At 50.1% G+C, this 27,786-nt stretch overlaps 1 protein-coding gene across 1 annotated transcript in view; it reads right to left on the bottom strand.

Annotated features, from left to right (window-relative positions):
* The window catches only part of LOC139419385 (CDK5 regulatory subunit associated protein 1-like 1), a 748,160-nt gene that overhangs the window by 2,040 nt on the left and 718,334 nt on the right, over positions 1–27,786 (bottom strand). The gene's annotated exons all lie outside the window — the stretch shown is intronic.

The raw sequence follows: 27,786 nt of genomic DNA, 5'->3' as shown, positions 1-27,786 counted from the left end.
ATGGCTGCCAGTCCGTTCAATATGGCTGCCAGTCCGCTCAATATGGCTGCCAGTCCACTCATTATGACATCATTGATTTTCCCATTCAATGGATTCTATTTATACATGTTTAACTCCCGGGAACTTCAGACAGTTGAGAAGAGACTTTTCTCCTTCCTGTCATTCATCTGAACCTGTAGATAGAGACTTTTCTCCTTCCTGTCATTCATCTGAACCTGTAGTTAGAGACTTTTCTCTTTCCTGTCAGGATCAATCTGAATGACCATTTTATGATTTTGATATTTCAATTCCACCGGATGACGGTCATCGAAATGTAAATTCCCCCTCTGCCGCAGTATATTATATATAGATACACTGCATTACCAAAAGTATGTGGACACCTGCTCGTCTAACACCTCATTCCAATACCATGGACATTAATACGGAATTGTTCTTCACTTTGTTGCCATGACAGCCTCCTCTCTTCTGGGAAGGCTTTCCACTAGATGTTGGAACATTGCTGCTATAACAGCCTCCAGTCTTCTGGGAAGGCTTTCCTACTAGATGTTGGAACATTGCTGCTATAACAGCCTCCACTCTTCTGGGAAGGTTTTCCTACTAGATGTTGGAACATTGCTGCTATAACAGCCTCCACTCTTCTGGGAAGGTTTTCCTACTAGATGTTGGAACATTGCTGCTATAACAGCCTCCACTCTTCTGGGAAGGTTTTCCACTAGATGTTGGAACATTGCTGCTATAACAGCCTCCACTCTTCTGGGAAGGCTTTCCACTAGATGTAGGAACATTGTTGCTATAACAGCCTCCACTCTTCTGGGAAGGTTTTCCACTAGATGTTGGAACATTGCTGCTATAACAGCCTCCACTCTTCTGGGAAGGCTTTCCACTAGATGTTGGAGCATTGCTGTGAGGACTTGCTTCCATTCAGCCACAACAGCATGTTGGAACATTGCTGCTATAACAGCCTCCACTCTTCTGGGAAGGCTTTCCACTAGACGTTGGAGCATTGCTGTGAGGACTTGCTTCCATTCAGCCACAACAGCATTAGTGAGGTCGGTCACTGATGTTGGGCGATTAGGCCTCCTGGCTCGCAGTCGTCGTTCCAATTCATCCCAAAGGTGTTTGATGGGGTTGAGGTCAGGGCTCTGTGCAGGCCAGTTAAGTTCTTCCACACTGATCTCAACAAACAACATTTCTGTATGGATGTCGCTTTGTGCACGGGGGCATTGTCATGCTGAAACAGGAAAGGGCCTTCCCCAAACTGTTGCCACACAAAATCGTCTAGAAAGTCATTGTATGCTGTAGCATTAAGATTTCCCTTCACTGGAACTAAGGGGCCCGAACCATGAAAAACAGCCCAAAACAATTATTACTCATCCACCAAACTTTACAGTTGCCACTATGCATTGGGGCAGGTAGCGTTCTCCTGTTATCCGTCAAACCCAGATTTGTCAGTCGGACTGCCAGATGGTGAAGTGTGATTCATTACTCCAGAGAACGCGTTTCCACTGCCCCAGAGTCCAATGGAGGCGAGCTTTACACCACTCCAGCCGACGCTTGGCATTGCACCTGGTGATGTTAAGCTTGTGTGCAGCTGCTCGGCCACGGAAACCCATTTCATAAAGCTCCCGACTGAACAGTTCTTGTGCTGACGTTACTTCCAGAGGCAGTTTGCAACCGAGGACAGAAGATTTTTTTACTCACTTCAGCACTCGGCGGTCCCGTTCTGCGAGCTTGTGCGGCCTACCACTTCACGGCTGAGCCGTTGTTGCTCCTAGACGTTTCCACTTCACAGTAACAGAGCTTACAGTTGACCGGGGGGAAGCTCTAACAGGGCAGACATTTGACGAACTGACTTGTTGTCGAGGCGACATCCTATGACGGTGCCATGTTGAAAGTCACTGAGTTCTTTTGTAAGGCCCATTCCTACAGCCAATGTTTGTCTATGGAGATTGCATGTGCTGTGTGCTCGATTTTTATACACCTGTCAGTAACAGGGTGTGGTTGAAATGGCTGAAATCCACTAATTTCAAGGGGTGTCCACATACTTATAAAAAAAGTATATATATAGTGTAGATTAGATCGATCTACTTCAGAAGATGTGCTTTGCGAGAAGATTGAGATATATATGTTTTATATAATGGTTTGTATTACCTACACATTACCGACTGTGCTTCTAAGAAATTCAGCCAGTGCTGGCAACTATCAATTTCCAGTCCATTTCTCCAGGTGGCGAATTAGAGAAATAGAGAAGCGACTGTTCAGTCGGTATCAGCTTGACACCCGTCTAGATCATTAAAGAGCATTATTACCGGGTGAGATACTGTACCACATATCCCTTCAAGCACGCTTTCAACCCCTACACAGACCTGTCTGAAGGCTGTGTGTGTCAGGGATGGATGTGAATGAGTAGCAGGGAAGCAAGCCTCTCTTCTGTAATCCAACCTCATCTCTGATGGACTTTCAAGATTTGGTGATTTTCTCTCCTCTCTCTCTCTCTACTGACTTCTCAACCTTCTGTCCCTGGTGTGCCTGCTCTTTCATAACTAACACCTTTTAAATATATATATCTCCTTCACTCCCTCGCCCACTCAGCCCTGCAGCCGCCTGCAGCTGGAAACACGGTAATTGATAGAGCTCAGAGGCTCTTCTGAGAGAGACAATGTGTGTTTTCCACCTTCCCTCTGTGATGAGAGGAGTGAAGAGAGAGACAATGACTCTGCTAAGATGGGATGGCCTGGGATAATGGTGGCGGTAGAGTGAATGTCCTAACTCATACACTGGGATAATGGTGGCGGTAGAGTGAATGTCCTAACTCATACACTGGGATAATGGTGGTGGTAGAGTGAATGTCCTAACTCATACACTGGGATAATGGTGGCGGTAGAGTGAATGTCCTAACTCATACACTGGGATAATGGTGGTGGTAGAGTGAATGTCCTAACTCATACACTGGGATAATGGTGGCGGTAGAGTGAATGTCCTAACTCATACACTGGGATAATGGTGGTGGTAGAGTGAATGTCCTAACTCATACACTGGGATAATGGTGATGGTAGAGTGAATGTCCTAACTCATACATGTCTGCTGTGTTTACACATAACACCTACTGCTTTCAACCAAAGACACAGAGCTGCTGAGTGTTCATGACTTCACACCATGCACAGTGTGAGTGAGAAGTGTGTGGGCTTGAGTTAAAAAGACTGCTAACTCAGTTACTTCCCACACATAGTTTTACCTCAGGGGCAATATCCCCCACTCTGTCTCTAACCTGTTTTACCTCAGGGTGAATATCCACCACTCTGTCTCTAACCTGTTTTACCTCAGGGACAATATCCACCACTCTGTCTCTAACCTGTTTTACCTCAGGGACAATATCCACCACTCTGTCTCTAACCTGTTTTTACCTCAGGGACAATATCCACCACTCTGTCTCTAACCTGTTTTACCTCAGGGACAATATCCACCACTCTGTCTCTAATCTGTTTTACCTCAGGGACAATATCCACCACTCTGTCTCTAACCTGTTTTACCTCAGAGACAATATCCACCACTCTGTCTCTAACCTGTTTTACCTCAGAGACAAGATCCACCACTCTGTCTCTAACCTGTTTTACCTCAGGGACAATATCCACCACTCTGTCTCTAACCTGTTTAACCTCAGGGACAATATCCACCACTCTGTCTCTAACCTGTTTTACCTCAGGGACAATGTCCACCACTCTGTCTCTAACCTGTTTTTACCTCTGGGACAATATCCACCACTCTGTCTCTAACCTGTTTTACCTCAGGGACAATATCCACCACTCTGTCTCTAACCTGTTTTACCTCAGAGACAATATCCACCACTCTGTCTATAGAGGTGAATAATATAATAATGGGGAGCTATAGAGAATAGTAGAATCCTGTCTCTCCTTGACATCACAGCACCTCTCTCTCTCTCGCTATCTCTCATCAGAATGTATGAAGCCAGGCGCTAGGAGACACCGGGTTGGACATAACTAATGTAAAACACTTCAGAGGCTGAGGGCTGCTCGCCCCCCTCCTCCCCCCCATGCACTGTAGGAGACGAGAGCACAGTGAAGTAAAACAGGGAAGTCTGGCTGGGCCAGGTTATAACAGTGAAGTAGAACAGGGAAGTCTGGCTGGGCCAGGTTATAACAGGGAAGCACAGGGAAGTCTGGCTGGGCCAGGTTAGAACAGGGAAGTCTGGCTAGAACAGGGAAGCACAGGGAAGGATTCAGCAGGAGAATAGCTATACGCTCTACGATAGTCTCTATTGAGGTGAATTGCAATTCAACACGATCATTTTCCACCTGACAGATTTCAGGCGGGCATACGGAGGGGAAGTTGTTATGACTACAGGTGTGTGTGTGTGTGTGTGTGTGTGTGTGTGTGTGTGTGTGTGTGTGTGTGTGTGTGTGTGAATTGAGGTGAATTGCAATTCAACACGATCATTTTCCACCTGACAGATTTCAGGCGGGCATACGGAGGGGAAGTTGTTATGACTACAGGTGTGTGTGTGTGTGTGTGTGTGTGTGTGTGTGTGTGTGTGTTTATGTATGAATACAGGTGTGTGTGTGTGTGTGTGTGTGTGTGCGTGTGTGTGTGTGTGTGTGTTTATGTATGAATACAGATGTGTGTGTGTGTGTGCGTGTGTGTGTGTGTGTGTTTATGTATGAATACAGATGTGTGTGTGTGTGTGTGTGTGTGTGTGTTTATGTATGAATACAGATGTGTGTGTGTGTGTGTGTGTGTGTGTGTGTTTATGTATGAATACAGGTGTTAGCCCCCGTGGTACAACTTGTTGCCGAAGCGTGTTACTAAGCCGTGGAAATCTGCTGCCACAACATTCCGGATACCGCCTGGCTGTGAACTGACTTCACTCCAAATCCTTCACCCCTCTCTCTTTATCTATCTATCTATCGCTCAGTCTCTCTCGCTCTCTTTTTTCATTAAATAATCTGCAGAGAGCTAAAATAAACTAATTGGGAGATAATATTTAAGAATTCCATCTGTACTTTAGCCTCTGTGGAGCGAAGGCTTATGGGAGAAAAGGGGGCCCTCCTGGCTGCTAAGTGCCGGCTCCGAGGGAGGGAGCTGAGGGGTGAGGAGTGAAAGGAGGAAGGGAGTGAGGTATTCCCCTCTGAGGTCACGACCCATTTCCTCCGTCAGATGAGGCAGGAGCAGAGATAAAGCAGAGAGCTCTCCGAAGACTGAGGTGACCTGAGTTTCAACATTTTATCTCTCTCTCTGTGTCTCTCTCTGTCTGTTTCTCTCTCGGTCTCTCCCCCCCTCCTCTCTCTCTCTCCCCCTCTCCCTCTCTCTCTCTCTCTCTCCCCCTCTCTCTCTCCCCCTCTCTCTCCCTCGCCCTCTCTCTCTCTCTCTCTCTCTCTCTCTCTCTCTCCCCCTCTCTCTCCCTCGCCCTCTCCCTCTCTCTGTCTCCCCCTCTCCCTCTCTCTCTCTCAGCTCAGACCAAGAAGCATCATTGATCTCTGACCCGTCAACCCTCACACACAGGTTTAACCCAGAGCCAGGCACACACACACCATCATACAAACACACACACACACTGCCACACACATACACACACCGTCATACAAACACACACACATTGCCACACACACACACACCATCATACAAACACACACACACTGCCACACACATACACACACCGTCATACAAACACACACACACTGCCACACACATACACCGTCACATACACACACCGTCACATACACACACCGTCACATACACACACCGTCACATACACACACTGCCACACACACACACTATGTCACGGAAAGGAGCAGCCAGACCAGGGTTTAAGTGTTCAAGGACACTGAATGGATTCTCTCTGCTCTGCTGACGTCACAGCCATGACCACTGTCCATGTGCAGTCTGTCTGACTGTGGCCGTTGACCCACAAACATGTCTGGGCTTCGCTATGGCCTGTCTGGCATCTTACTATGGGGAGCAACAGCAGATCAACAGCAGATCAACAGCAGATCAACAGCAGGCCAAAAACATGGAGATGATCACATATTTCAGTGAGAGCAGGGCGAACGCTGGCGAGAGGTAGGCTTTGTTTACTTCATTTGGAAATACAGAGGAAAGGCATTTTTTTTTTTTGCAGTGGGAGAAAAAGCTTTCACCTAAATTAATATTCATAGCCTTTCTCTAACAGATAAGGCCGAGCCGCGTCCAATTTAGGCTGCAAGACTGAAAAGCATATCAAGAGGAAAGTCCACCTTGTTTCTAAAAAAAAAAAAAACATTACCGACTGACTCAAATACAAGAGTTTAATCTCCTGTGTTTAAATGCGATCCCCATAAGATCTGAGTGTAACGGCATAGCAATGCTGCTTTGACCATCCCCTCCAGAAGGAAATTCCTCCCTGGCCTACACAGCTCTACACGGAGCACTGCGAGGGCTCATTGTAATACAAACAAGTGAGACTAAACCACGGCTGGAAACCCTATATTCCTAGATAGGGCACTACTTTAGACCTGAGATCTGGTCAAAAGTAGGGAGTTACGTAGGGAGCTACGTAGGGAGCTACGTAGGGAGTTACGTAGGGAATTACGTAGGGAGTTACGTAGGGAGCTACGTAGGGAGTTACGTAGGGAGCTACGTAGGGAGCTACGTAGGGAGCTACGTAGGGAGTTACGTAGGGAGCTACGTAGGGAGTTACGTAGGGAGTTACGTAGGGAGCTACATAGGGAGCTACGTAGGGAGTTACGTAGGGAGATACGTAGGGAGCTACGTAGGGAGCTACGTAGGGAGCTACGTAGGGAATTACATAGGGAGTTACGTAGGGAGTTACGTAGGGAGCTACGTAGGGAGCTACGTAGGGAGTTACGTAAGGAGTTACGTAAGGAGTTACGTAGGGAGCTACGTAGGGAGTTACGTAGGGAGCTACGTAGGGAGCTACGTAGGGAGTTACGTAGGGAGCTACGTAGGGAGTTACGTAGGGAGTTACGTAGGGAGTTACGTAGGGAGTTACGTAGGGAGTTACGTAGGGAGTTACGTAGGGAGTTACGTAGGGAGTTACGTAGGGAGCTACGTAGCGAGTTACGTAGGGAGTTTTGTAGGGAACTCATGTTTTGTCACAATACTGTTTTGAATGTTTGTTTTTTGGACTGATGCCAAACTTCCTACTCAATGCCTAACTTCCTACTCGATGCCTAACTTCCTCCTCGATGCCTAACTTCCTCCTCGATGCCTAACTTCCTACTCGATGCCTAACTTCCTCCTCGATGCCTAACTTCCTCCTCGATGCCTAACTTCCTACTCGATGCCTAACTTCCTCCTCGATGCCTAACTTCCTACTCGATGCCTAACTTCCTACTCGATGCCTAACTTCCTACTCGATGCCTAACTTCCTACTCGATGCCTAACTTCCTACTCGATGCCTAACTTCCTCCTCGATGCCTAACTTCCTCCTCGATGCCTAACTTCCTCCTCGATGCCTAACTTCCTACTCGATGCCTAACTTCCTCCTCGATGCCTCGTCAATGAGCGCTGATGAAGATGATCAAAAAGTGCATTACAGCGGCTTGGGGGGGAAAAACTAAGACGTTCAAAATGAGGTAAATTAATTCGTAGGAAAACCAGATTGACTTTAGATGCAGTATAACGTTAGCTAGCTAGCTAGCTAAGCTTGAGGGAGGCCATCAGATTTTAGCTAATGTTAGCATCGCTAGCTATTTTTGACGAACTCTGCGAGCGAACGACAACATCGCCATCTGTCCAAAGTAAAATTGACGACATGATAACGCTAACAAAGTAATTTCCTAAATATTTGACTACTCTAGCAATGGCATCGTATTTCGAAAAGGCACTATAGTGTATTTAGACTAAATAGTAGTTAGCCTACATCCAGAATGATTTGGGCTTTAACACCACTTCAGGTAAACCACTTTGCGCCGTTGGCAACGGTGTGACGCGACCGAGTGACGGAGGTGCCATTTGGGAAGCTTCCCATCTCTTCGCAGAACAGCCCGAGTCTCATTGTGACAGTAAAGCCTCTAAGAGAACCACAGAATCACCTTTCAGCCCTGACCTTTCCTCTTCCTGTCACCTGCGGGTCACCGATCACAAGGCCTCATTCCCCTGTGGTCACCAATCATAAGTCTCTATTCACTTCCTGTCATCTGTGGGTCACCGATCACAAGGCCTCATTCACAGGCCAGTCATTGTGAGTGGGTGGTGTTACAATACAAACATCTCTCACATCTCTCACATGGTATAATACGTCTGTTGTAACTCACCACATCGTGACCAGAAACTAGAGACTCTTTCACAGTTCTTCTTTCACCTGCAGTCTCTTAACAGGCCTTGGGATCTCACCTGTCACCTCATCTGTGGGGCTTGATTTCAGATCATGTGTACCGCCCATGCAGACTAAGGTAAAGTGACTGCACCTCTCCCCCTTCCATAGGTTACAGACAGGTGACTCTAGTTCTGGCTACGCATGGCTATAACATCGACAGGTGACTCTAGTTCTGGCCAAGCATGGTTATAACATCCAGACAAGGTGACTCTAGTTCCGGCCACGCATGGTTATAACATCAACAGGTGACTCTAGTTCTGGCTACACATGGTTATAACATCCAGACAAGGTGACTCTAGTTCTGGCCAAGCATGGTTATAACATCCAGACAACGTTTACTTGTAACTCCATGTTACCACGTCACAGTAACACACCGTAAGAGTTCCATGTTACCACGTCACAGTAACACACCGTAAGAGTTCCATGTTACCAAGTCACAGTAACACACCGTAAGAGTTCCATGTTACCACGTCACAGTAACACACCGTAAGAGTTCCATGTTACCACGTCACAGTAACACAACGTAAGAGTTCCATGTTACCACGTCACAGTAACACACCGTAAGAGTTCCATGTTACCACGTCACAGTAACACACCGTAAGAGTTCCATGTTACCACGTCACAGTAACACACCGTAAGAGTTCCATGTTACCACGTCACAGTAACACACCGTAAGAGTTCCATGTTACCACGTCACAGTAACACACCGTAAGAGTTCCATGTCAACACCACGTCACAGTAACACACTGTAAGAGTTCCATGTTACCACCACGTCACAGTAACACACCGTAAGAGTTCCATGTTACCACGTCACAGTAACACACCGTAAGAGTTCCATGTTACCACGTCACAGTAACACACCGTAAGAGTTCCATGTTACCACGTCACAGTAACACACTGTAAGAGTTCCATGTTACCACCACGTCACAGTAACACACCGTAAGAGTTCCATGTTACCACGTCACAGTAACACACCGTAAGAGTTCCATGTTACCACGTCACAGTAACACACCGTAAGAGTTCCATGTTACCACCACGTCACAGTAACACACTGTAAGAGTTCCATGTTACCACCACGTCACAGTAACACACCGTAAGAGTTCCATGTTACCACGTCACAGTAACACACTGTAAGAGTTCCATGTTACCAAGTCACAGTAACACACCGTAAGAGTTCCATGTTACCACCACGTCACAGTAACACACCGTAAGAGTTCCATGTTACCACCGCGTCACAGTAACACACCGTAAGAGTTCCATGTCACCAGGTCACAGTACCACACCGTAAGAGTTCCATGTTACCACCACGTCACTGTAACACACCGTAAGAGTTCCATGTTACCACGTCACAGTAACACACCGTAAGAGTTCCATGTTACCACCACGTCACAGTAACACAACGTAAGAGTTCCATGTTAACACCACGTCACAGTAACACACCGTAAGAGTTCCATGTTACCACGTCACAGTAACACACCGTAAGAGTTCCATGTTACCACGTCACAGTAACACACCGTAAAGGTTCCATGTTACCACGTCACAGTAACACACCGTAAGAGTTCCATGTTACCACCACGTCACAGTAACACACCGTAAGAGTTCCATGTTACCACGTCACAGTAACACACCGTAAGAGTTCCATGTTACCAGGTCACAGTAACACACCGTAAGAGTTCCATGTTACCACCACGTCACAGTAACACACCGTAAGAGTTCCATGTTACCACGTCACAGTAACACACCGTAAGAGTTCCATGTTACCACCACGTCACAGTAACACACCATAAGAGTTCCATGTTACCACCACGTCACAGTAACACACCGTAAGAGTTCCATGTTACCACCACATCACAGTAACACACCGTAAGAGTTCCATGTTACCACGTCACAGTAACACACCGTAAGAGTTCCATGTTACCACCACGTCACAGTAACACACCGTAAGAGTTCCATGTTACCACGTCACAGTAACACACTGTAAGAGTTCCATGTTACCACGTCACAGTAACACAACGTAAGAGTTCCATGTTAACACCACGTCACAGTAACACACCGTAAGAGTTCCATGTTACCACCACGTCACAGTAACACACCGTAAGAGTTCCATGTTACCACCACGTCACAGTAACACACCGTAAGAGTTCCATGTTACCACCACGTCACAGTAACACACCGTAAGAGTTCCATGTCAACACCACGTCACAGTAACACACTGTAAGAGTTCCATGTTACCACCACGTCACAGTAACACAACGTAAGAGTTCCATGTCAACACCACGTCACAGTAACACACCGTAAGAGTTCCATGTCAACACCACGTCACAGTAACACACCATAAGAGTTCCATGTCAACACCACGTCACAGTAACACACCGTAAGAGTTCCATGTTACCAGGTCACAGTAACACACCGTAAGAGTTCCATTTTTACACCACGTCACAGTAACACAACGTAAGAGTTCCATGTTACCACCACGTCACAGTAACACACCGTAAGAGTTCCATGTTACCAGGTCACAGTAACACACCGTAAGAGTTCCATGTTACCACGTCACATTAACCTGTTGCGACGACCAAACCCGGATCCGGGATTCTATTTATAGACCTAAGCTCATTACCATAACGCAACGTTAACTATTCATGAAAATCGCAAATGAAATGAAATAAATATGCTAGCTCTCAAGCTTAGCCTTTTGTTAACAACACTGTCATCTCAGATTTTCAAAATATGCTTTTCAACCATAGGAAAACAATCATTTGTGTAACAGTAGCTAGCTAGCGTAGCATTTAGCGTTAGCATTAGCGTTAGCATTAGCGTTAGCATTTAGCAGGCAACTATCACAAAAACAAGTAAAGCCTTCAAATAAAATAACTTACCTTTGAAGAACTTCTGATGTTTTCAATGAGGAGACTCTCAGTTAGATAGCAGATGCTCCGTTTTTCCAAAAAGATTCTTTGTGTATTAGAAATAGCTCCGTTTTGTACATCACATTTGGCTACCAAAAAAAAAAAAAAAAAAAAAAAAAAAAAAAAAACGAAAATTCAGCCCTCAAAACGCGAACTTTTTTCCAAATTAACTCCATAATATCGACTGAAACATGGCAAACGTGGTTTAGAATCAATCCTCAAGGTGTTTTTCCACATATCTCTTCAATGATATATCCTTCGTGGAAGCCTGGTTTCTCCTTGCTCTCAAATGGAAAAATAATTGCACCTGGCTTTACGCTCCAATTTCGACGCAGGGACACCAGGCGGACACTTGGAAAATGTAGTCTCTTATGGTCAATCTTCCAATGATATGCCTACAAATACGTCACAATGCTGCTAACACTTTGGGGGAACGACAGAAAGTGTAGGCTCATTCCTTGCGCAATCACAGCCATATAAGGAGACAATGGAAAACAGAGCTTCAGAAATTCTGCTAATTTCCTGGTTGATGCATCATCTTGGTTTCGCCTGTAGAATGAGTTCTGGGGCACCTACAGACAATATCTTTGCAGATTCTGAAACTTCAGAGTGTTTTCTTTCAAAAACTGTCAAGAATATGCATAGTCGAGCATCTTTTCGTGACAAAATATCGCGCTTAAAACGGGAACGTTTTTTATCCAAAAATGAAATAGCGCCCCTAGAGATCAAAGAGGTTAACACACCGTAAGAGTTCCATGTCAACACCACGTCACAGTAACACACCGTAAGAGTTCCATGTCACCACGTCACAGTAACACACCGTAAGAGTTCCATGTTACCACCACGTCACAGTAACACACCGTAAGAGTTCCATGTCAACACCACGTCACAGTAACACACCGTAAGAGTTCCATGTTACCACGTCACAGTAACACACCGTAAGAGTTCCATGTTACCACCACGTCACAGTAACACACCGTAAGAGTTCCATGTTACCACGTCACAGTAACACACCGTAAGAGTTCCATGTTACCACCACGTCACAGTAACACACCGTAAGAGTTCCATGTTACCACCACGTCACAGTAACACACCGTAAGAGTTCCATGTTACCACCACGTCACAGTAACACACCGTAAGAGTTCCATGTTACCACCACGTCACAGTAACACACGGTAAGAGTTCCATGTTACCACCACGTCACAGTAACACACCGTAAGAGTTCCATGTTACCACGTCACAGTAAACCGAGGCTGTTGTTCTGTCATGACAGAGAGGAAGAGGAGAGGATGATATCAGAATAGAGAGATTCTAGGATCCTCCCTGATAACCTGAGGGGGTCTGGTAGGCAGACTGGGCGGCTTGGAGAGCTGTCTGTCTGGTATAGTCTCTGGTCGTCAAGCCCTGTCTCCCTATGTCTCTGTCTGTCTGTCTGTCTGTCTGTCTGTCTGTCTGTCATAGTCTCTGGTTGTCCAGCCCTGTCTCCCTATGTGTGTATGTGTGTGTGTGTGTGTGTGTGTGTGTGTGTGTGTGTGTGTGTGTGTGTCTGTCTGTCTGTCTGTCTGTCTGTCTGGTATAGTCTATGGTCGCCCTGCCCTCCCTCCCTGCCTCCCTCTCAGGGGTCCTAGGTCTCTGAGTGGGGTATGATGCTGCAAAGGGCTGGCAATCCCACCCTTGTGATGAGTGTGTGGGTGTGTAGAATGTGTGTCTGTGCACTCAGCAATTAGCCCTCCTTCAGTGTCTTAATACCAAGGTGGGTCCAGGTGTTGCACGCACACACACACGCACACGCGCACACACACACACGCACACACACGCGCACACGCACACGCACACACACACACACATGCACACACACACACACGTACTTCTGCCTTGCTGTCTGTCTGAATGATTAAAGCCTCCTTACCCACTATGAACACATCCAGATCTACAGCGGTGGGAGTTATGCGGGAAGCGCACGGCGAGACACTTTTTAAAGGCAATTAGATTTTTCATGGCGCCGGCTTGTTGACATACATAATGCAGGAGTATTATTGTGTTTCAGCTGCAACCTCCGAGCCCAAACCACGCCCGCCCGTACCACGCCCGCCCGTACCACGCCTGCCCGCGAGCCGTGTCGAAGGGGTGGGGTTTCAAATTCACAGGAAGAGAGGAAAGAGAAGGAAGAGACCTTGAAAAGAGAGAGAGAGAGGGGGGAGGGAAGAGAGAGAGAGAGAGAGAGAGAGAGAGAGAGAGAGAGAGAGAGAGAGAGAGAGAGAGAGAGAGGGGGGAGAGGGAGAGAGAGAGGGAGGGAGAGAGGAGAGAGGGAGAGAGAGAGGGAGGGAGAGAGAGAGAGAGAGAGAGAGGGAGGGAGGGAGAGGGAGAGGGGGCGTTGGAGGGAACATATTATTGGAAGGAGGAGAAAGAGTGAAAGAGAGAGAGAGGGTGGGGGAGAGAGAGAGAGAGGGTGGGTGGGGGAGAGAGAGTGAAAGAGAGAGTGTGAGAGGGGGGGTGGGGGAGAGAGAGTGAAAGAGAGAGTGTGAGAGGGGGGGTGGAGGTGGGAACATTATTGGAAGGAGGAGAAAGAGAAAGAGGGGGTGGGAGAGAGGAGTGAGGGGAGGCTGAGGTGCTTTCATCTGTCATCTCTGAATGGATGGAGCAGCTTGCCCCCCCCCCCCCTACCCCCCTCCCTTCTGCAAATCCTTCCCTTTTCTCAATGCTGTTGTTTGAATAGAGATGATTATTTGGGAGGTGCACTTGCTGTGGTGGAGAGAGAGCAGGCGCTCCTCATTTGATGTAAGAGTGTCGACAACAGCCTTCCCTCTCCTTTCAGAGGCCCCTGCCCAGGAGCAGAGGCACCGTAATGAGTCCTTTGGTCGACACAATGGGGGGAAAAACACTTTCTGTCAAGGTGAATGTATGAGGAGGCCAGGAGAGGAGCAGAGAGGAGAGACGAAGGAGAGGAGAGATGGGAACGCTCTGGGAGTCAAGGTGAATGTATGGGGAGAAGGAGAGGAGCAGAGAGGAGAGACGAAGGAGAGGAGAGATGGGAACGCTCTGGGAGTCAAGGTGAATGTATGAGGAGGCCAGGAGAGGAGCAGAGAGGAGAGACGAAGGAGAGGAGAGATGGGAACGCTCTGGGAGTCAAGGTGAATGTATGAGGAGGCCAGGAGAGGAGCAGAGAGGAGAGACGAAGGAGAGGAGAGATGGGAACGCTCTGGGAGTCAAGGTGAATGTATGGGGAGAAGGAGAGGAGCAGAGAGGAGAGACGAAGGAGAGGAGAGATGGGAACGCTCTGGGAGTCAAGGTGAATGTATGGGGAGAAGGAGAGGAGCAGAGAGGAGAGACGAAGGAGAGGAGAGATGGGAACGCTCTGGGAGTCAAGGTGAATGTATGAGGAGGCCAGGAGAGGAGCAGAGAGGAGAGACGAAGGAGAGGAGAGATGGGAACGCTCTGGGAGTCAAGGTGAATGTATGAGGAGGCCAGGAGAGGAGCAGAGAGGAGAGACGAAGGAGAGGAGAGATGGGAACGCTCTGGGAGTCAAGGTGAATGTATGAGGAGGCCAGGAGAGGAGCAGAGAGGAGAGACGAAGGAGAGGAGAGATGGGAACGCTCTAGGAGTCAAGGTGAATGTATGGGGAGGCCAGGAGAGGAGCAGAGAGGAGAGACGAAGGAGAGGAGAGATGGGAACGCTCTGGGAGTCAAGGTGAATGTATGAGGAGGCCAGGAGAGGAGCAGAGAGGAGAGACGAAGGAGAGGAGAGATGGGAACGCTCTGGGAGTCAAGGTGAATGTATGAGGAGGCCAGGAGAGGAGCAGAGAGGAGAGACGAAGGAGAGGAGAGATGGGAACGCTCTGGGAGTCAAGGTGAATGTATGAGGAGGCCAGGAGAGGAGCAGAGAGGAGAGACGAAGGAGAGGAGAGATGGGAACGCTCTGGGAGTCAAGGTGAATGTATGGGGAGAAGGAGAGGAGCAGAGAGGAGAGACGAAGGAGAGGAGAGATGGGAACGCTCTGGGAGTCAAGGTGAATGTATGAGGAGGCCAGGAGAGGAGCAGAGAGGAGAGACGAAGGAGAGGAGAGATGGGAACGCTCTGGGAGTCAAGGTGAATGTATGAGGAGGCCAGGAGAGGAGCAGAGAGGAGAGACGAAGGGGAGGAGAGATGGGAACGCTCTGGGAGTCAAGGTGAATGTATGAGGAGGCCAGGAGAGGAGCAGAGAGGAGAGACGAAGGAGAGGAGAGATGGGAACGCTCTGGGAGTCAAGGTGAATGTATGGGGAGAAGGAGAGGAGCAGAGAGGAGAGACGAAGGAGAGGAGAGATGGGAACGCTCTGGGAGTCAAGGTGAATGTATGAGGAGGCCAGGAGAGGAGCAGAGAGGAGAGACGAAGGAGAGGAGAGATGGGAACGCTCTGGGAGTCAAGGTGAATGTATGAGGAGGCCAGGAGAGGAGCAGAGAGGAGAGACGAAGGAGAGGAGAGATGGGAACGCTCTGGGAGTCAAGGTGAATGTATGGGGAGAAGGAGAGGAGCAGAGAGGAGAGACGAAGGAGAGGAGAGATGGGAACACTCTGGGAGTCAAGGTGAATGTATGAGGAGGCCAGGAGAGGAGCAGAGAGGAGAGACGAAGGAGAGGAGAGATGGGAACGCTCTGGGAGTCAAGGTGAATGTATGAGGAGGCCAGGAGAGGAGCAGAGAGGAGAGACGAAGGAGAGGAGAGATGGGAATGCTCTGGGAGTCAAGGTGAATGTATGAGGAGGCCAGGAGAGGAGCAGAGAGGAGAGACGAAGGAGAGGAGAGATGGGAACGCTCTGGGAGTCAAGGTGAATGTATGGGGAGAAGGAGAGGAGCAGAGAGGAGAGACGAAGGAGAGGAGAGATGGGAACGCTCTGGGAGTCAAGGTGAATGTATGAGGAGGCCAGGAGAGGAGCAGAGAGGAGAGACGAAGGAGAGGAGAGATGGGAACGCTCTGGGAGTCAAGGTGAATGTATGAGGAGGCCAGGAGAGGAGCAGAGAGGAGAGACGAAGGAGAGGAGAGATGGGAACGCTCTGGGAGTCAAGGTGAATGTATGAGGAGGCCAGGAGAGGAGCAGAGAGGAGAGACGAAGGAGAGGAGAGATGGGAACGCTCTGGGAGTCAAGGTGAATGTATGAGGAGGCCAGGAGAGGAGCAGAGAGGAGAGACGAAGGAGAGGAGAGATGGGAACGCTCTGGGAGTCAAGGTGAATGTATGGGGAGGCCAGGAGAGGAGCAGAGAGGAGAGACGAAGGAGAGGAGAGATGGGAACACTCTGGGAGTCAAGGTGAATGTATGAGGAGGCCAGGAGAGGAGCAGAGAGGAGAGACGAAGGAGAGGAGAGATGGGAACGCTCTGGGAGTCAAGGTGAATGTATGAGGAGGCCAGGAGAGGAGCAGAGAGGAGAGACGAAGGAGAGGAGAGATGGGAACGCTCTGGGAGTCAAGGTGAATGTATGAGGAGGCCAGGAGAGGAGCAGAGAGGAGAGACGAAGGAGAGGAGAGATGGGAACGCTCTGGGAGTCAAGGTGAATGTATGAGGAGGCCAGGAGAGGAGCAGAGAGGAGAGACGAAGGAGAGGAGAGATGGGAACGCTCTGGGAGTCAAGGTGAATGTATGGGGAGGCCAGGAGAGGAGCAGAGAGGAGAGACGAAGGAGAGGAGAGATGGGAACGCTCTGGGAGTCAAGGTGAATGTATGAGGAGGCCAGGAGAGGAGCAGAGAGGAGAGACGAAGGAGAGGAGAGATGGGAACGCTCTGGGAGTCAAGGTGAATGTATGAGGAGGCCAGGAGAGGAGCAGAGAGGAGAGACGAAGGAGAGGAGAGATGGGAACGCTCTGGGAGTCAAGGTGAATGTATGAGGAGGCCAGGAGAGGAGCAGAGAGGAGAGACGAAGGAGAGGAGAGATGGGAACGCTCTGGGAGTCAAGGTGAATGTATGAGGAGGCCAGGAGAGGAGCAGAGAGGAGAGACGAAGGAGAGGAGAGATGGGAACGCTCTGGGAGTCAAGGTGAATGTATGGGGAGGCCAGGAGAGGAGCAGAGAGGAGAGACGAAGGAGAGGAGAGATGGGAACGCTCTGGGAGTCAAGGTGAATGTATGAGGAGGCCAGGAGAGGAGCAGAGAGGAGAGACGAAGGAGAGGAGAGATGGGAACGCTCTGGGAGTCAAGGTGAATGTATGAGGAGGCCAGGAGAGGAGCAGAGAGGAGAGACGAAGGAGAGGAGAGATGGGAACGCTCTGGGAGTCAAGGTGAATGTATGAGGAGGCCAGGAGAGGAGCAGAGAGGAGAGACGAAGGAGAGGAGAGATGGGAACGCTCTGGGAGTCAAGGTGAATGTATGGGGAGGCCAGGAGAGGAGCAGAGAGGAGAGACGAAGGAGAGGAGAGATGGGAACGCTCTGGGAGTGGTCATTTTGAAACCCTTTTCCTTAAATAAAGAATGAAAATACGCTGGCACCGTCTTCATCAAGTAATTCACGATAACGACAAACAAAGTACAAAAAAGTAGCATTGAAGTAAACAAACTTCAAATGAGAGAAAACATCTATTTTGATTTGGAACAGAATGGCCTTAGTGTCCATGACAACACACTATAGTGGATAGAATGATTATAGAAGGGACCAGCCTTGGTGCACTCTGAAGAAAACATGGAATCCTACAGCAAACAAAGAGTGACTGCTGTGTGTGTGTGTGTGTGTGTGTGTGTGTGTGTGTGTGTGTGTGTGTGTGTGTGTGTGTGTGTGTGTGTGTGTGTGTGTGTGTGTGTGTGTGTGCGTGCGTGCGTGCGTGCGTGCGTGTGTGCGTGCGTGCGTGTAAACTGTCTGATTATGTACTGGGTCACTGAGGTTACCAATCTCTTGTTGTCCTGTCTGATTATGTACTGGGTCACTGAGATCACCAGTCTCTTGTTGTCCTGTTTGATTATGTACTGGGTCACTGAGATCACCAGTCTCTTTTGTTGTCCTGTCTGATTATGTACTGGGTCACTGAGGTTACCAATCTCTTGTTATCCTAATGTACTGGGTCACTGAGGTTACCAGTCTCTTGTTGTCCTGTCTGATGATGTACTAGGTCACTGAGGTCACCAGTCTCTTGACCTGTCTGATTATGTACTGGGTCACTGAGATCACCAGTCTCTTGTTGTCCTGTTTGATTATGTACTGGGTCACTGAGATCACCAGTCTCTTTTGTTGTCCTGTCTGATTATGTACTGGGTCACTGAGGTTACCAATCTCTTGTTATCCTAATGTACTGGGTCACTGAGGTTACCAGTCTCTTGTTGTCCTGTCTGATGATGTACTAGGTCACTGAGGTCACCAGTCTCTTGACCTGTCTGATTATGTACTGGGTCACTGAGATCACCAGTCTCTTGTTGTCCTGTTTGATTATGTACTGGGTCACTGAGATCACCAGTCTCTTTTGTTGTCCTGTCTGATTATGTACTGGGTCACTGAGGTTACCAATCTCTTGTTATCCTAATGTACTGGGTCACTGAGGTTACCAGTCTCTTGTTGTCCTGTCTGATGATGTACTAGGTCACTGAGGTCACCAGTCTCTTGACCTGTCTGATTATGTACTGGGTCACTGAGATCACCAGTCTCTTGTTGTCCTGTTTGATTATGTACTGGGTCACTGAGATCACCAGTCTCTTGTTCTGTCTGATTATGTACTGGGTCACTGAGATCACCAGTCTTTTGCTGTCCTGTCTGATTATGTATGACTATGTGTGGAACACACACACACAGACACACAGACACACAGACACACGGAGCATTAAAAGGACACATTCCTTGTGCAACTCCACTGTTGCCTCTCCACAGACACATCGTCATGGTAAAGTCTCCAGTCAGTCCCCTAACAGACACATCGTCATGGTAAAGTCTCCAGTCAGTCCCCACACAGACACATCGTCATGGTAAAGTCTCCAGTCAGTCCCCACACAGACACATAGTCATGGTAAAGTCTCCAGTCAGTCCCCACACAGACACATCATCATGGTAAAGTCTCCAGTCAGTCCCCACACAGACACATCGTCATGGTAAAGTGTGTTTTGATCTTACACAAACAGACTGAGCATGTTTGTTTGTTTACACTGTGTGTGTGTGTGTGTGTGTGTGTGTGTGTGTGTGTGTGTGTGTGCGTGCGCGCGCATGCGTGCGTGCGTGCGTCTGTGTGTGTGCGTGCGTGCGTGCGTGCGTGTGTCTGTGTGTGTGTGTGTGTGTGTGTGTGTGTGTGTGTGTGTGTGGACAGGTAGAGAAGGGTTAGGGGGAGTCTAGGGACATGTAGAGAAGGATTAGGAGGAGTCTAGGGACAGGAGGACAGGTAGAGAAGGGTTAGGGGGAGTCTAGGGACAGGAGGACAGGTAGAGAAGGGTTAGGGGGAGTCTAGGGACAGGAGGACAGGTAGAGAAGGGTTAGGGGGAGTCTAGGGACAGGAGGACAGGTAGAGAAGGGTTAGGGGGAGTCTAGGGACAGGAGGACAGGTAGAGAAGGGTTAGGGGGAGTCTAGGGACAGGTAGAGAAGGATTAGAGGGAGTCTAGGGACAGGAGGACAGGTAGAGAAGGGTTAGGGGGAGTCTAGGGACAGGAGGACAGGTAGAGAAGCTTTAGGGGGAGTCTAGGGACATGTAGAGAATGATTAGGGGGAGTCTAGGGACAGGAGGACAGGTAGAGAAGGGTTAGGGGGAGTCTAGGGAGAGAATGACAGGTAGAGAAGGGTTAGGGGGAGTCTAGGGACAGGAGGACAAGTAGAGAAGGGTTAGGGGGAGTCTAGGGGCAGGAGGACAGGTAGAGAAGGGTTAGGGGGAGTCTAGGGGCAGGAGGACAGGTAGAGAAGGGTTAGGGGGAGTCTAGGGACAGGTTGAGAAGGGTTAGGGGGAGTCTAGGGACAGGAGGACAGGCAGAGAAGGGTTAGAGGGAGTCTAAGGACAGGTAGAGAAGGGTTAGGGGGAGTCTAGGGACAGGAAGACAGGTAGAGAAGGGTTAGGGGGAGTCTAGGGGCAGGAAGACAGGTAGAGAAGGGTTAGGGGGAGTCTAGGGGCAGGAGGACAGGTAGAGAAGGGTTAGGGGGAGTCTAGGGGCAGGAGGACAGGTAGAGAAGGGTTAGGGGGAGTCTAGGGACAGGAGGACAGGTAGAGAAAGACTGGGGCATGACAACGACCAGAAGTGGAATGAATATGAATCGCTTCCTTTTTATTTCGGTGGACAGTAGCGGTTGTCTTCTCTGTTTATCCAGCCTGCACCTCCCCAAATCAGGTGTGCGTTTTCTGCTTTTAAACTAAAATGACCAGAAGTTGAAATAGCAAGCTAAATCAAATCAAAGTTTATTGGTCCCGAAACCAGGTTTTCAGATGTTATCGCAGGTGCAGGGTAAAGGCTCTGTACGGGGCTGGCATGACAGATCAACAGACAGATCAACAGACAGGGTAAAGGCTCTGTATGGGGCTGGCATGACAGATCAACAGACAGATCAACAGACAGGGTAAAGACTCTGTATGGGGCTGGCATGACAGATCAACAGACAGGGTAAAGGCTCTGTACGGGGCTGGCATGACAGATCAACAGACAGATCAACAGACAGGGTAAAGGCTCTGTACGGGGCTGGCATGACAGATCAACAGACAGGGTAAAGGCTCTGTATGGGGCTGGCATGACAGATCAACAGACAGGGTAAAGGCTCTGTATGGGGCTGGCATGACAGATCAACAGACAGGGTAAAGGCTCTGTATGGGGCTGGCATGACAGATCAACAGACAGGGTAAAGGCTCTGTATGGGGCTGGCATGACAGATCAACAGACAGGGTAAAGGCTCTGTATGGGGCTGGCATGACAGATCAACAGACAGGGTAAAGGCTCTGTACGGGGCTGGTATGACAGATCAACAGACAGGGTAAAGGCTCTGTATGGGGCTGGCACAACAGATCAACAGACTGGGTAAAGACTCTGTATGGGGCTGGCATGACAGATCAACAGACAGGGTAAAGACTCTGTATGGGGCTGGCATGACAGATCAACAGACAGGGTAAAGACTCTATGGGGCTGGCATGACAGATCAACAGACAGGGTAAAGGCTCTGTATGGGGCTGGCATGACAGATCAACAGACAGGGTAAAGACTCTGTATGGGGCTGGTATGACAGATCAACAGACAGGGTAAAGGCTCTGTACGGGGCTGGCATGACAGATCAACAGACAGATCAACAGACAGGGTAAAGGCTCTGTACGGGGCTGGCATGACAGATCAACAGACAGGGTAAAGGCTCTGTACGGGGCTGGCATGACAGATCAACAGACAGGGTAAAGACTCTGTACGGGGCTGGCATGACAGATCAACAGACAGGGTAAAGACTCTGTATGGGGCTGGCATGACATATCAACAGACAGGGTAAAGGCTCTGTATGGGGCTGGCATGACAGATCAACAGACAGATCAACAGACAGGGTAAAGGCTCTGTACGGGGCTGGCATGACAGATCAACAGACAGGGTAAAGACTCTGTATGGGGCTGGCATGACAGATCAACAGACAGGGTAAAGACTCTGTATGGGGCTGGCATGACAGATCAACAGACAGGGTAAAGGCTCTGTATGGGGCTGGCATGACAGATCAACAGACAGGGTAAAGACTCTGTATGGGGCTGGTATGACAGATCAACAGACAGGGTAAAGGCTCTGTACGGGGCTGGCATGACAGATCAACAGACAGGGTAAAGGCTCTGTACGGGGCTGGCATGACAGATCAACAGACAGGGTAAAGACTCTGTACGGGGCTGGCATGACAGATCAACAGACAGGGTAAAGACTCTGTATGGGGCTGGCATGACATATCAACAGACAGGGTAAAGGCTCTGTATGGGGCTGGCATGACAGATCAACAGACAGATCAACAGACAGGGTAAAGGCTCTGTACGGGGCTGGCATGACAGATCAACAGACAGGGTAAAGGCTCTGTATGGGGCTGGCATGACAGATCAACAGACAGGGTAAAGACTCTGTATGGGGCTGGCATGACAGATCAACAGACAGGGTAAAGGCTCTGTATGGGGCTGGTATGACAGATCAACAGACAGGGTAAAGACTCTGTATGGGGCTGGCATGACAGATCAACAGACAGGGTAAAGGCTCTGTACGGGGCTGGTATGACAGATCAACAGACAGGGTAAAGGCTCTGTACGGGGCTGGCATGACAGATCAACAGACAGGGTAAAGACTCTGTACGGGGCTGGCATGACAGATCAACAGACAGGGTAAAGACTCTGTATGGGGCTGGCATGACAGATCAACAGACAGGGTAAAGACTCTGTATGGGGCTGGCATGACAGATCAACAGACAGGGTAAAGGCTCTGTATGGGGCTGGCATGACAGATCAACAGACAGGGTAAAGGCTCTGTATGGGGCTGGCATGACAGATCAACAGACAGGGTAAAGACTCTGTATGGGGCTGGCATGACAGATCAACAGACAGGGTAAAGGCTCTGTATGGGGCTGGCATGACAGATCAACAGACAGGGTAAAGGCTCTGTACGGGGCTGGCATGACAGATCAACAGACAGGGTAAAGGCTCTGTACGGGGCTGGCATGACAGATCAACAGACAGATCAACAGACAGGGTAAAGGCTCTGTACGGGGCTGGCATGACAGATCAACAGACAGGGTAAAGACTCTGTACGGGGCTGGCATGACAGATCAACAGACAGGGTAAAGGCTCTGTATGGGGCTGGCATGACAGATCAACAGACAGATCAACAGACAGGGTAAAGGCTCTGTACGGGGCTGGCATGACAGATCAACAGACAGGGTAAAGGCTCTGTATGGGGCTGGCATGACAGATCAACAGACAGGGTAAAGACTCTGTATGGGGCTGGCATGACAGATCAACAGACAGGGTAAAGGCTCTGCATGGGGCTGGCATGACAGATCAACAGACAGGGTAAAGGCTCTGTATGGGGCTGGCATGACAGATCAACAGACAGGGTAAAGGCTCTGTACGGGGCTGGCATGACAGATCAACAGACAGGGTAAAGGCTCTGTATGGGGCTGGCATGACAGATCAACAGACAGGGTAAAGGCTCTGTACGGGGCTGGCATGACAGATCAACAGACAGGGTAAAGGCTCTGTATGGGGCTGGCATGACAGATCAACAGACAGGGTAAAGGCTCTGTACGGGGCTGGCATGACAGATCAACAGACAGGGTAAAGGCTCTGTACGGGGCTGGCATGACAGATCAACAGACAGGGTAAAGGCTCTGTATGGGGCTGGCATGACAGATCAACAGACAGATCAACAGACAGGGTAAAGGCTCTGTACGGGGCTGGCATGACAGATCAACAGACAGGGTAAAGACTCTGTACGGGGCTGGCATGACAGATCAACAGACAGGGTAAAGGCTCTGTATGGGGCTGGCATGACAGATCAACAGACAGATCAACAGACAGGGTAAAGGCTCTGTACGGGGCTGGCATGACAGATCAACAGACAGGGTAAAGGCTCTGTATGGGGCTGGCATGACAGATCAACAGACAGGGTAAAGACTCTGTATGGGGCTGGCATGACAGATCAACAGACAGGGTAAAGGCTCTGCATGGGGCTGGCATGACAGATCAACAGACAGGGTAAAGGCTCTGTATGGGGCTGGCATGACAGATCAACAGACAGGGTAAAGGCTCTGTACGGGGCTGGCATGACAGATCAACAGACAGGGTAAAGGCTCTGTATGGGGCTGGCATGACAGATCAACAGACAGGGTAAAGGCTCTGTACGGGGCTGGCATGACAGATCAACAGACAGGGTAAAGGCTCTGTATGGGGCTGGCATGACAGATCAACAGACAGGGTAAAGGCTCTGTACGGGGCTGGCATGACAGATCAACAGACAGGGTAAAGGCTCTGTACGGGGCTGGCATGACAGATCAACAGACAGGGTAAAGGCTCTGTACGGGGCTGGCATGACAGATCAACAGACAGGGTAAAGTGTGTCTTCCAACCGGCTAGTCATCATGGCTGATACGGTCCAGAAGACAGGAGAGCATAAATGGGGTCCAATTGAAGCCCTCTCCTCCTCCTCCTCCTCCCCCCCTCCTCCTCCTCCCCCCCCTCCTCCGCCTCCCCCCCCCCCTCCTCCTCCGCCCCCCCCCCCCCCCCCCCTCCTCCTCCTCCTCCCCCCCTCCTCCTCCCCCCCCTCCTCCTCCTCCTCCCTCCTCCTCCTCCTCCTCCGTCAAGAGGGCCACTGAAAGCTTGCTGTGTTTCTTCCCACATGACAGGAGGACTGGGAGACAAAAGTGTGAGTCACAAATGGGGGTCTACTCTCTCCGGCTACACGGATAAGAATGGGGGTCTGCTCTCTCCGGCTACACGGATAAGAATGGGGGTCTGCTCTCTCCGGCTACACGGATAAGAATGGGGGTCTGCTCTCTCCGGCTACACGGATAAGAATGGGGGTCTGCTCTCTCCGGCTACACGGATAAGAATGGGGGTCTACTCTCTCCGGCTACACGGATAAGAATGGGGGTCTGCTCTCTCCGGCTACACGGATAAGAATGGGGGTCTGCTCTCTCCGGCTACACGAATAAGAATGGGGGTCTGCTCTCTCCGGCTACACGGATAAGAATGGGGGTCTGCTCTCTCCGGCTACACGGATAAGAATGGGGGTCTGCTCTCTCCGGCTACACGGATAAGAATGGGGGTCTACTCTCTCCGGCTACACGGATAAGACAGTAAATAAACCTCAGCTAGTGCTAAATACGTCTGCTAGAATCTTGACGAGAAACAAAACATTTGATCATGTTACTCCAACGCTAGAGTCTCTACACTGGCTTCCTGTTAAAGCTAGGGCTGATTTCCCGGATCCAATCCCCGAGCTGACAAGGTAAAAAATATGTCGTTCTGCCCCTGAACAAGGCAGTTAACCCACTGTTCCCCTGAACAAGGCAGTTAACCCAATGTTCCCCTGAACCAGGCAGTTAACCCGCTGTTCCCCTGAACAAGGCAGTTAACCCAATGTTCCCCTGAACAAGGCAGTTAACCCACTGTTCCCCTGAACAAGGCAGTTAACCCGCTGTTCCCCTGAACCAGGCAGTTAACCCGCTGTTCCCCTGAACAAGGAAGTTAACCCACTGTTCCCCTGAACAAGGCAGTTAACCCGCTGTTCCCCTGAACAAGGCAGTTAACCCACTGTTCCCCTGAACAAGGCAGTTAACCCACTGTTCCCCTGAACAAGGCAGTTAACCCACTGTTCCCCTGAACAAGGCAGTTAACCCACTGTTCCCTTGACCAAGGCAGTTAACCCAGTGTTCCCCTGAACCAGGCAGTTAACCCACTGTTCCCCTGAACAAGGCAGTTAACCCACTGTTCCCCTGAACCAGGCAGTTAACCCACTGTTCCCCTGAACAAGGCAGTTAACCCACTGTTCCCCTGAACAAGGCAGTTAACCCACTGTTCCCCTGAACAAGGCAGTTAACCCACTGTTCCCCTGAACAAGGCAGTTAACCCACTGTTCCTCTGAACAAGGCAGTTAACCCACTGTTCCCCTGAACAAGGCAGTTAACCCACTGTTCCCCTGAACAAGGCAGTTAACCCACTGTTCCCCTGAACAAGGCAGTTAACCCACTGTTCCCCTGAACAAGGCAGTTAACCCACTGTTCCACTGAACAAGGCAGTTAACCCACTGTTCCCCTGAACAAGGCAGTTAACCCACTGTTCCCCTGAACAAGGCAGTTAACCCACTGTTCCCCTGAACAAGGCAGTTAACCCACTGTTCCCCTGAACAAGGCAGTTAACCCACTGTTCCCCTCTCTCCTTCTGGAGGACCTGAGTCCTAGGACAATGGTTCAGGACTACCTGGTCTGATGTCTCCTGGCTGTCCTCGTCCCCAGTCCACCTGGTCTGATGTCTCCTGGCTGTCCTCGTCCCCAGTCCACCTGGTCTGATGTCTCCTGGCTGTCCTCGTCCCCAGTCCATCTGGTCTGATGCCTCCTGGCTGTCCTCGTCTCCCCGGTCCACCTGGTCTGATGTCTCCTGGCTGTCCTCGTCCCCAGTCCACCTGATCTGATGTCTCCTGGCTGTCCTCGTCCCCAGTCCACCTGGTCTGATGTCTCCTGGCTGTCCTCGTCTCCCCGGTCCACCTGGTCTGATGTCTCCTGGCTGTCCTCGTCCCCAGTCCACCTAGTCTGATGTCTCCTGGCTGTCCTCGTCCCCAGTCCACCTGGTCTGATGTCTCCTGGCTGTCCTCGTCCCCAGTCCACCTGGTCTGATGTCTCCTGGCTGTCCTCGTCCCCAGTCCACCGGGTCTGATGTCTCCTGGCTGTCCTCGTCCCCAGTCCACCTAGTCTGATGTCTCCTGGCTGTCCTCGTCCCCAGTCCACCTGGTCTGATGCCTCCTGGCTGTCCTCGTCTCCCCGGTCCACCTGGTCTGATGTCTCCTGGCTGTCCTCGTCCCCAGTCCACCTGATCTGATGTCTCCTGGCTGTCCTCGTCCCCAGTCCACCTGGTCTGATGTCTCCTGGCTGTCCTCGTCCCCAGTCCACCTGGTCTGATGTCTCCTGGCTGTCCTCGTCCCCAGTCCACCTGGTCTGATGTCTCCTGGCTGTCCTCGTCCCCAGTCCACCTGGTCTGATGTCTCCTGGCTGTCCTCGTCCCCAGTCCACCTGGTCTGATGTCTCCTGGCTGTCCTCGTCCCCAGTCCACCTGGTCTGATGTCTCCTGGCTGTCCTCGTCCCCAGGCCACCTGGTCTGATGTCTCCTGGCTGTCCTCGTCCCCGGTCCACCTGGTCTGATGTCTCCTGGCTGTCCTCGTCTCCCCGGTCCACCTGGTCTGATGTCTCCTGGCTGTCCTCGTCCCCAGTCCACCTGGTCTGATGTCTCCTGGCTGTCCTCGTCCCCCCGGTCCACCTGGTCATGCTGCTGATCCAGTTTCTCCTATTCCGGACGTTTGTGTCCCCGTTCCGGACGTTGTGTCCCCGTGCCGTACACTGTGTCCGTGTGTGTGTGCGCGCGCGTTAACGTGTGTGTGTTTGTAGAGAGAGCTTGTGAATGTGTGTGTAATGGGTTTCCGTCCGTGATGGAACAGACAGCTAATAGCTTAGCGCTGTGTAGGACATGTAATTGCGGTGAAAACCCCGCCACATTGTGTCACTCCCAGTGATAAACAGCTGTGGTTTTCAACAGTCAAGAGGAGAGAGAGGCTGCATCCCAAATGGCACATTACATAGTTCACTACGTTGAACTACTCCGGTCTGCAGTGGTGCACTACATAGGGAATAGGGTGTAATTTGGGACAGAGACAGAGAAACCCTTTCTGGAGCTAAACAGGTTCACTTAAGAGGCGTCAGAGGCTGTTTACTGCCTGGCAGGAAGGTTGTAGCTAACTACTGTAGTCCTCTAACTAATAGGAATGGTTGTAGCTAGCTGCTATAGTCCTCTAACTAATAGGTATGGTTGTAGCTAGCTGCTATAGTCCTCTAACTAATAGGTATGGTTGTAGCTAGCTGCTATAGTTCTCTAACTAATAGGAATGGTTGTAGCTAGCTGCTATAGTCCTCTAACTAATAGGTATGGTTGTAGCTAG

This window comes from Oncorhynchus clarkii, chromosome 2 (genome assembly GCF_045791955.1).
Source record: "Oncorhynchus clarkii lewisi isolate Uvic-CL-2024 chromosome 2, UVic_Ocla_1.0, whole genome shotgun sequence".
In the NCBI taxonomy this organism is placed as follows: domain Eukaryota; kingdom Metazoa; phylum Chordata; class Actinopteri; order Salmoniformes; family Salmonidae; genus Oncorhynchus; species Oncorhynchus clarkii.
This window is presented reverse-complemented; position numbering and strand designations above follow the sequence as displayed.